General features: G+C 41.8%; 1 non-coding gene across 1 annotated transcript; it reads left to right on the plus strand.

The window, feature by feature from the left end:
* Positions 1–8,301: 8,301 nt before the first annotated feature.
* On the plus strand, positions 8,302–8,408 carry LOC141603610 (small nucleolar RNA R71). Its single transcript, XR_012525475.1, has one exon. It is a non-coding gene; the product is annotated as a small nucleolar RNA R71 (small nucleolar RNA).
* Positions 8,409–10,445: the final 2,037 nt, after the last annotated feature.

The following is a 10,445-nucleotide window of genomic DNA, read 5'->3' on the forward strand; positions in this document are numbered from 1 at the left end:
ATCTTGGAGAAATATTTCACGAACCGTCTGTAGTATCCAGCTAAACCCAAGAAACTTCTAACCTCAGCAACATTCTTTGGTGCTTCCCACTTTGTCACTACTTCAATCTTCGCCGGATCCACAGCTACTCCATCTTTAGAGATTACATGCCCCAGAAAAGCAACTTTCTCTAACCAGAACTCACACTTGGACAGCTTAGCATACAACTCATGATCTCTCAAAGTCTGCAATATGATCCTCAGATGCTCCTCATGCTCCTCCTTAGTCTTAGAGTAGACTAAGATATCATCGATAAACACCACTACAAACTGGTCCAAGAACTGTCTGAAGATTCTATTCATCAAATCCATAAAAACACCGGCGCATTAGACAACCCAAACGGCATCACCACATACTCATAATGGCCATACCTTGACGTGAAAGCTGTCTTTGGTATATCCACCTCTCTAATCTTCACCTGATGGTACCCCGACCTCAAATCAATCTTAGAAAAGACTGTTGCACCGCTCAACTGATCAAACAGCTCATCTATCCTTGGCAAAGGATACTTGTTCTTTATCGTCACACCGTTCCGCTCCCTGTAATCTATACACAGCCTCAAGCTCCCATCTTTCTTCTTCACGAAAAGAACTGGTGCTCCCCAAGGCGATACACTTGGTCTAATGTATCCCTTCTCTATCAAATCATCCAACTACTTCCTAAGCTCCTCCATCTCCTTAGGACCCATACGGTACGGTGCCTTAGAGATTGGCCCCGTCCCTGGCTTCAACTCTACGGTGAAATCTACCTCCCTCTTCGGTGGCAACCCCGGAATCTCCTCTGGAAAAACATCTGCAAACTCTCCCACCACTGGTATCTCATCAACTGTCGGGCTCTCTATCCGGTCATCTCTCACATGGCACAAGATCAGAGGACATCCCTTCCTCAGATAAGACTTCAAGGTAACAGCTGGAATCAACTTAACTTTGGGTTTGACTAGAAACCCACGGTAAGACACACTAACACCCTTTGGACCTCTTAAGGACACTTTCTTTTGATGACATTCTATCTTAGCTTTATACTTTCCTAACCAATCCATCCCAACTATCATCTTAAAACCGTTAAAAGGAAACTCTAGCAAGTCTACAGGGAAATCAACTTGCCCAACTATCAAAGATACATCTCTAAACAATCTCCCACACGATACAGACTCAACCGAAGGTATGAAAACTTGCTCACTAACAGACTCATATACTCTCAAACCCAACTGTTTTACATGACTCGAAGACACAAACGACTGAGAAGCCCCCGAATCAAACAAAACAAAGGTAGGAACACCATTAACAAGGAATGTACCGGTGATAACGTGCGCATCCTCCTCAGCTGCCTTCTTTTCCATCATGAATAACTTGCCATGGTCTTGTCCACCTCCCCGGACGGTCGATCGGGCCGATGCGGTCGGCTTAGCACTTTTTGACCCTTGATTGTTGTTGTTGTTCGTCGGTGTTTTCTGATAAGAATTACCTCCATTGCGATTGCCTCCACTCTGGTAACTCTGACTTCCCCGGTTTGGCCATGATCCAGCCGGTCTGTTGCTCGCGAAGCTCTGTGCAGGTCTCTGAAAAGATCACGGTGCACTCGTGCACTCGTGCACTCATGTCTCTTGTGGCCTAAACCACCACAACAAAGCAGGTCACTCCCCAACTATTACTCACACTTCCACGGCCACGCCCAAAGGAAGTCCCAAAGACTAAACCGGACCCGGAAGAAAATCCTTTAGACTGATTGTGGTTGCCTTTCTTGTGATTCGATTGGCCACCACCCTCGCCCTCAGACTTCCTCTTCTCACCACCTGACCTCTCCTGAGCCATCTCCACCAACCTCTCAGCTCTCCCAGCCCTCTCATAAGCTTCCTTAACATCGGTAAGGATTCCCACGGGTAACTTATCCATAATCGTGGTAGTCAACCCTCTTTCAAACCTCAATGCCAGGTTCTCCTCACTCAAACCCATATCCTCAGCATACCTAGACTTCTCATTGAACTGTCTGTAGTACTCGGCTACCGACATCTCAGCGGTCATCTTAAACTTATCAAACTCTTCCCTCATCTTCCTCCTCACATGCTCCGGTATAAACTCCTTCCTCACAGCCTTACGAAACTCCTCCCAAGGTATAGCAGGTAAGCCTTGGTTTGCATATATCTCCCTAGCACTCACTTTCACTGAATCCCACCACTTGCCTGCTGCCTCCCTCAGATAGAACGCGGCCTGTTCCACTCTCTTCTCATCAGGACAATGAACCAAGTCTAAGATGTTCTCCATCTCTCTCAGCCAACTATCAAGAAGGTTAGGTTCCCCAACCCCCTTGTATTCCTTCGGGTTAAACCTCGCAATGTAAAGGCTGATTTTTGAATGATCAACCTCCTCTTCCTTATCCTTATTCTTGTCCTCATTCACTCTCGTTAGGGTCTCAGTAAGAGCATCCTGGTGCTCTAACATCTTAACGATGTCATCCACGGTCATAAGCTCAGCTCTCGCATACAAAGCAGTTCTCTTGGGCGGCATCTTGAAACTATACATATATAAGAAAAGGGGTAGATATGAACATACGTACTAAACTTCAAAACACGAAGACGCGACCCCCAAAACCTACTCGATCGAGTTCCCAAACACACTCGATCGAGTAACGGGCTACTCGATCGAGTGCCCCACGTACTCGATCGAGTACCCAAACTTCAGACCCAAACAGACCTTCTGATCTCTTACCTACTCGATCGAGTATCTAGGCTACTCGATCGAGTGACCCCCTACTCGATCGAGTACCCCTAGTTACTCGATCGAGTGCCCCAAAACTCGATTCGGACTCAAAATCGCAAAAACCCACCCGATCGAGTCAGTCCCACTCGATCGAGTAACACTAATTCGTACGAGCTACCCGCATGTTACGTCATATGCTAACATGTTAAACTTTATAAATCACATATTATATCATAACAATCATGCTACACATCTTTTCTATATCTACGAGATCATTTCATCATGCTATTAATTGCCACGTTGTAAAACATTCAACATGTTATCATTTCATCAACAGTTTCTATATATCATCAATTTTCTTTCACCTTCTCAACTTCCAACTTTGAACATCCAACAATCAACACATTCCATCACATTTGTAAACAAGTTAACCAAACACACATACAACTCGACAAACACTTCCCCCATGTGACCGGTTCAAAGTTGTAGGGCGACCCCTGCGACTTTAGGACGTCTCCCAAGCCTTTGCACTAGCTCCTACAACTTTTACCCCGGGTTCATTTTAATTGACTCCCTATGTTCATTAAGTTCATTGGTTACAGGTTTCAGGATCGTCTCTCTGATACCATTTGTAACACCCCCATACTCCAAGTGCCTTACCAGGACCACTCAGGTATGAAGACGTTACCATCTCGGTTACCCGAGGCAATGATAATCAAACAACAATAAAGAAACGACGTTTATTATAAATAGTTTAACGAATAGTTACAATCCATGAAACCAACTAAAAGTGCGATACATTATTCTCAAATGACTGTTCTAACTGAAATGTAAATAAACTAAGGCTACAAATGGAAGACTCATATCATCATGTCGTGGCATCCCGCCTATCCCAAGATTACTCATCTCAATACTGCTCAATATCGCTCACCATCCCCGAATGGATCACCGCAGTTTACAAAACAACACGGGGTCGATACTAATCACACAATCAACATAGATAACAATAATAAGATAAACAGACAGATGAACTGTCACACACACACACACACCACCAACCAATTCTCATCATCTCAATCGACCGTCCTTTGGACCCATTACGCGATGGGGGACCGCAGCCGTTCCCACCTAAGCCCCGCTCATCATACCGAGCGATAACCCCGTCCATTAATGTGCACATCCCCTTCCGTGGCGGGTTCCACGAAGGGCGAAACTAGGGCGTGAAGTCACTCCCGCAAGTGACCCCACTCACCCGAGAACGCATCTCGAGAACCATCAACAACAATCACAACCACAAACACAATATAATCATCATATCAAACAACCAAATACAAGACATCACCAATATCCCATTATGGGACTAATGCGAGTAGGAAATCCCTGGAAAGCACAACTGTGATCGGGACGGTATCAACAATTTGAGTCAAAAAGCCTCTTCTACGAACCCTCCTTCTATCATATAACACATAGAGGCTACACATCACATACTACACACAAAACCCCAATCTCTAAATTAGGGTTTAACCAAACTTAACAAAACATTATAAAAATTATATTAAAAGCTTACCCTCGACGCAAGGAACTCAACGATACGAATAACGACAAGAACCGACCGTCTGAACTCCGGGAATTGCTAAGAATGCGATTAGGAAGATGAACTGGTTGCTTTCTCTCTTAAACAGGGTTTTAGGTTTTGTAAAAGTGATTTAAAACAATGACGACTATGTTTAAATACCTTAATCGCATAATTAACAAAACCCGAGAAAACTCCCCGTAAAACCGGACACTCGATCGAGTACCCAAGGTACTCGATCGAGTACCCCCTTACTCGATCGAGTACCCCAGCTACTCGATCGAGTACCCAACAGGTCAGAAACTATTTTATTTCGCAACTTACCCTTACTCGACAGAGTAAGGGCTACTCGATAGAGTACCCCAAGACTTATAAATACGGAGTATTACACATATACTCAAAGAAATTCTTGGTCCTTTCAAGGACACCCAATTTGGTCAAGGCATCTTGGCAAATAAACTTGGTGGGTAAAATCGATTTCTTAGCAAGAGACACAAAAATTTTCCTATGAGAATCGGATGTGAAAGTTACCTCCGGATATTTTTCTAGTTGCTCAATAAGCGGGATAGAAGTAGTAGCTTCCACCATAGGAATAGGAGTTTCTTGAGTTTTCATTCTTGCTTGTTGAACCACCAAAGCCTTTGAAGCTTAAAGTGCTTGTTGCGTTTTGGAAAGGTTTGATTTTGTAGGTGCCTTGCTTCCACCTTTGGTCCTAGCCATTGTTCTTCTCCTTGTATGTATCAACAACCAATGATTTGCTTGAATTCTTCTAGTATCCTCAAGCTTCAATGAATCCCAAATCGATATCGGATTTTCGAAATTTGCCTTTAACCCTAGAAAATCGATTCAATTATTGAGGATTTGGATGTTTGAATGGCTTTTTGTTGATAAAGGAGTGATTTGTTTGAGTTTTGAGGAGGTTTGGAATTGATTTGGGTGAATTTGGTTGAGGAAATTGATTTTTGTTGATGGAGGGATTGAGGGATTGAGGGTTTTGAGGGTTTTGAATGTGTGTTTATGTTTTGAATGAAGGAAATGAAATGGGGAAAGGGGGTTTTAATCCCGTTTTTTTGAATTGTAGCAGAGGGAGACGAGCGTCTGTAGCACGGAACACTCGGATTGTTGCCCAGTCAGCTTTATAAAATGTAACCCGTGCTGAGACGAGCATCTTCGGCAGGAGACGAGCGTATTTTGCTTTGAGCCGAGCGGATTCTTTTGAGGATGCTCGGATTCAAGTTCAGGGTGAAATCCCAGATTCTGATACAACCAAGACGAGCGGATATTTACTGAGGCGAGCGTCTTTTGGCTGAGACGAGCGGATTCCTGAGGAGACGCCCGGATTCATACCCGGTGCAAATTTTTCCTTTTCAGCTCTGCCAGGACGAGTGGATTCTAGTCAAGACGCTCGGATTTTCATCCAAAACGAGTGGCTTCTTCTTGAGACGCTTGGATTGCTCCTGTACCTCACGGGTTCAGTTCCACCTGTGGGTATTTTCATAACCCAAGTCATTCCGTCTTCGTTCCTTTGCTCTTCATTGTGGGGGTACTACGAAGGCTTGGATAGCCTAGGCAATTGCTATGCCCGCACTAATCAAAACACTACACATCAAGAAACTTTTAAGTCCCTCCCTCACTTTCTCTCAAAATGATAATCTTGATCAAAGTAAAATGGTAAATCCAAAAATTGACAAAATGCAATAAGTAAAATGCAAGTTAAGGGGTTAGAATATTTACAAATGGTGGTTTAGGGAGGACTCCACCAAACTCTCATTCATGTATGAGATGTCAAGGAGGCATAGCCAAGGTGTTGTTGATGTTGCTCAACACCTTGAAGAAGAAGTCGAAGGCTTGTTCATTGTCATTATAAAGATCTTCAATAGACCTTTGCATATGTTGTTCTTTATTGTGGTGACTTGAGTTAATATGGTCACCAAAGCCTTGGTCTTGGGTCATAACATTACCGATATAAGGATTGAATAACCCTTCAAACTCATCATCCCATAGACGACATCTTCATTAGTTTGCTTCCTAATAGTAGCATGAGTTGATGAGAACAACTCCCCTTCCTTCTTGTCATTATGGCCAATGAGGCCTTCTTATGCTCTTGTCATGAGTGGTGGTGAGCTATTCGAGCTCTCATTCTTGTTGAAACTTTCTTTCTCTTTGGATGGAGCATCTTGGAGATTATCCACTTTCTTCGCCCATATGGGTGGTGATTCTTTGCCCATGGTTTGTCCTTTGTATTGAGATGCCAACTTCTTCCTATCACTTTCTTGGCTATAATGATCAATCATGAAACATGGCTCAAGTAAGCGGGGAGCTCTCATTGCCTTGTCAAGGTTAAAAGTGATTGTTTCATCTCCCACTTCAAGTGTGAGCTCTCCATGTTTCACATCAATTACCGCTCCCACGGTGTGTAAGAATGATCTTCCTAAAATGATAGGAATGTTGGAGTCTTCCTCCATGTCAACAATACCAAAGTCCACCGGGATGAAGAACTTGACAATTCTTACCGGCACATCCTCCCACACCCCTAAAGGTGTCTTCGTTGACCAATCCGCCATTTTAAGTGTGATATTAGTGTACTTAGTTCTCCCATTCCTAGCCTTTTGCATACCGAGTATGGCATGACACTCACACTTGCCCCAAGGTCACATAGAGCTTTGTTGATTGTAGTGTCGCCAATAGTGCATGGAATAGAGAAACTTCCCGGATCCTTGAGTTTTGAAGGTGAACTTCCTTATAGGATGGCACTACTCACCTTAGTGAACGTAATAGTCTCTAGCTTCCGGATGGATTTCTTCTTTGTAAGAACATCTTTCATGTATTTCTCATAGAACGGAACATGGTTAATCAATTCGGTGAATGGGATTGAGACTTCCAAGTTCTTCACAATCTCCATGAACTTTCCAAGTTGTTCATCGAACTTAGGCTTAGCTTGACGACTTGGAAATGGAAGTCTAATCACAATAGGCTCTTTCTCCTCAGCCTTCTCTTCATTCTTCTTGTTTGAAACTTCTTTAATGGTGGTGGGTTCTTCTTCTTTCTTAGAGTTTTCAACTCTTTCCTTGTCACTAGCATTCACAACATCTTCATCAATGGGCCTCTTCGGGCCTTCATACCTTGTACCACTCCTCAAATGGATGGCACTCACCGACTTATGTCTTGTGAGATTACCTTGAGGTGGTATTTGCCCCTTTTGTCTTTGAGAACTAGCAGATGCTAATTGAGACATTTGGGTTTCCAACATCTTTGTGTGAGCTAGTATGTTGTTGATGGTGATGTCTTTTGCTTGGCTATCCTTTTGCATTTGAGTGAAAAACTCTTGTTGGTTCTTTTTCATTTGGAGGGCCGCTCTTTTAACATCAAAACCTTGGTCATTTGTTTGATTGTATGGAGGTTGATTTTGATAACTTTGGTTTTGATTGTAAAAGGGTCTTTGAGCTTGGTTTCTCATTGGAGGTGGGGTGTATGCTTGAGGGTTTTGAACATTTTGACTTTGGTATGAAAGATTTGGGTAGAATTTGGTATTCTCATTGTAATAGTTGGAATAAGGGGTGCCACTTTTGTATGCTTGGAAAGCATTCACTTGTTCCCCTACATTCACTTTGGTCATGTCCCAAAGTTCCACAACTCTCACATAATCCACTTGGAATTGATGATGATGCCACCATAGTATTAACATGTTGCTTGGGTGATTTGGAGGCCTCTTCAAGTTTAGCCATGGCCTTCTCAAACTTCAAATTAATGGTATCAATATGAGCACTAAGTTGAGCACCCAATTGAGTAATGGAATCCACCTCATGCTTTCTTCCTCTAGTAGCCTTCCGAGGTCTACTATATTGTGAGTTATGGACCGCCATTTCTTCAATTTTGTTCCATGTTTGATTGTCATCGACTTTCGTGAATATACCATTTGATCCCATATTGAGAATGTTTCGGGAGTCTTCATATAGACCGTTCCAAAATTGTTATACAAAGAACCACTCGCTAAGTCCATGGTGTGGACAAGATCGACAAGTGTCCTTGAATCTCCCCCATGCTTCATACAAAGATTCCTCATCCCTTTGTTTGAACCCGGTGATTTGGGCTTTAAACATGTTAGTCTTCTCCGGAGGATAGAATTTCTTGTAGAAAGCGAGTGCCAATTTCTTCCAAGAATCAATACCAAGAGTAGCCTTATCTAGGCTCTTCAACCATTTTTTCACGGTACCAATCAAAGAAAAAGGAAATAAGACCCATCGAATTTGGTCTTGAGTAACTCCGCTTTGAGAAATTGCATCACAATAGTCACAAAAAGTCTCCATATGAGAATTAGGGTCTTCACTAGGCATCCCTCCAAATTGACTTCTCTCAACTAATTGTATAAATGTGGATTTGGCAATAAAATTACCGGTTAAATGTTGTGGTGTAGGAGTACCATTTGGTAGGTTCTCCTCGGTTGGTACGGAATGTGATGAAAATTTAGGCATTGTGGGTTGATTTTGTGGTGGGTTTTGTATTGGGTTATCCTCTCCTTCTCTTGCAAAAGGGTTGATGAAGTCAATGTTATTTGGTTGAATGTCCACAATCTCACCAATACCTCTCAAAGTATTCCTAGCAAGTCTTCTATTGTTGGTCAAAGTTCTTTCGATTTCAAGATCAATGGGTAACAAGTTACCTTGTGATCTCCTAGACGTAAAATATCAAACAACTTGAAAACAATTAGAACAACCTTGAGGAGATTGACTTTCCCAAGGTAAATAAAGAAACAACTAAAAACAATTAAAGAAAATCAGATCAAGTTAACACCGTCCCCGGCAACGGCGCCATTTTTGGTGTAGTAGGTTTTTAAACTCGTCGTCAAAAGTTACCTAACCAAAACAATATTTATAACTTCACCAACTACTCTTAGTAGAGAGGCAAGTAAAGGTCGGATCCCAAGGGACGGGTATTGATGTAGGATTTTCAATTGTAAATGGTCGTGTCCTAGGGTGTCATAATTTAGGGTTGAGATAGGAGATCAATTAAAACTAATCAACAATAAAAACAAAACAAGTTAGATACAATGAAGGTGTAAACAATTGATTAAAAGCACTAGGGTATCATGAGTTCATAGGGGAATGCATGGGAGTTTATCATACAAACATGTTCTCAAATTATAAGCAAGCAATTATTATTGTGATGGGATCGAGTTAGTGTATATCCTACAATCCCTAAGAAGGTTTGGGTCCCGGAGCCGAATCGATTAGATTGTACAACACCTACAAGTCGACTTAATCCTTCCTATTTTAACTATATGCATGGTTTAATGAGGCTCGAGTTGGTTTATGTCTTCCAAGCCTTATTGAAAAGATAAGTGATGGGTAAAAAATGCAAGGATTCATAGGCCCGCATTTCATCAAACATAACATGTGCATAAGTTGAAATCAGTACAAGCAAGCAAATAAATTATGTGAACATATTAGATTAAGCATGAATCATTCCCCATGTTGGTTTCCCCTAATTACCCATTAACCCTAGCTAAGGAAACTACTCACTCATGATCAAGTTTAACATGCTAACAAGGCTGTCAATCACATTAACAAGGCAAAACATGATGAATGAATGAAATTGATTAACAATAATTAAAAGAGGATTTAGAGAATTATACCTATGGAGACTCCAAAATAATAATGCAAAGAATAATATAAGTACTTGATGATTGATGGAAGGTTGCCAATCTCCCAATAAACCCAAATGATCTTCTAATTACCCAAAATAAATGATGAACAATAGAGAAATTAAGGAAAGATTAAGTATTGAGATTTGTATTAAGACTAGATTAAGAGTTGATTACAAGATTAAGGAATGATTACTAATTGATTACAACTTGATTACTAGATGATTAAGAGAGCATGCTAATCTAAATAGTACAATGGGGTATTTATACTAAAGATTAGGTACAAGGATTAGGGTTACTAAGGGCTTAAATGACTATTAAGTCCTTAAAAAAAGTTGAGGAAATGCTCCTCTCGAAGGAAATGAGCATCTCCGTTTTGCTAGTCTTGCCATGATCCGAGCGACTTGAAAACAGGCACGGGCTCTCTAGGGTACGATCCGAGCGGATTCTCAAGGGAGACGCTCGGATCTTCTTACTTCAGGACGAGCGTCTTGGT

Source organism: Silene latifolia, chromosome 9 (genome assembly GCF_048544455.1).
Source record: "Silene latifolia isolate original U9 population chromosome 9, ASM4854445v1, whole genome shotgun sequence".
In the NCBI taxonomy this organism is placed as follows: domain Eukaryota; kingdom Viridiplantae; phylum Streptophyta; class Magnoliopsida; order Caryophyllales; family Caryophyllaceae; genus Silene; species Silene latifolia.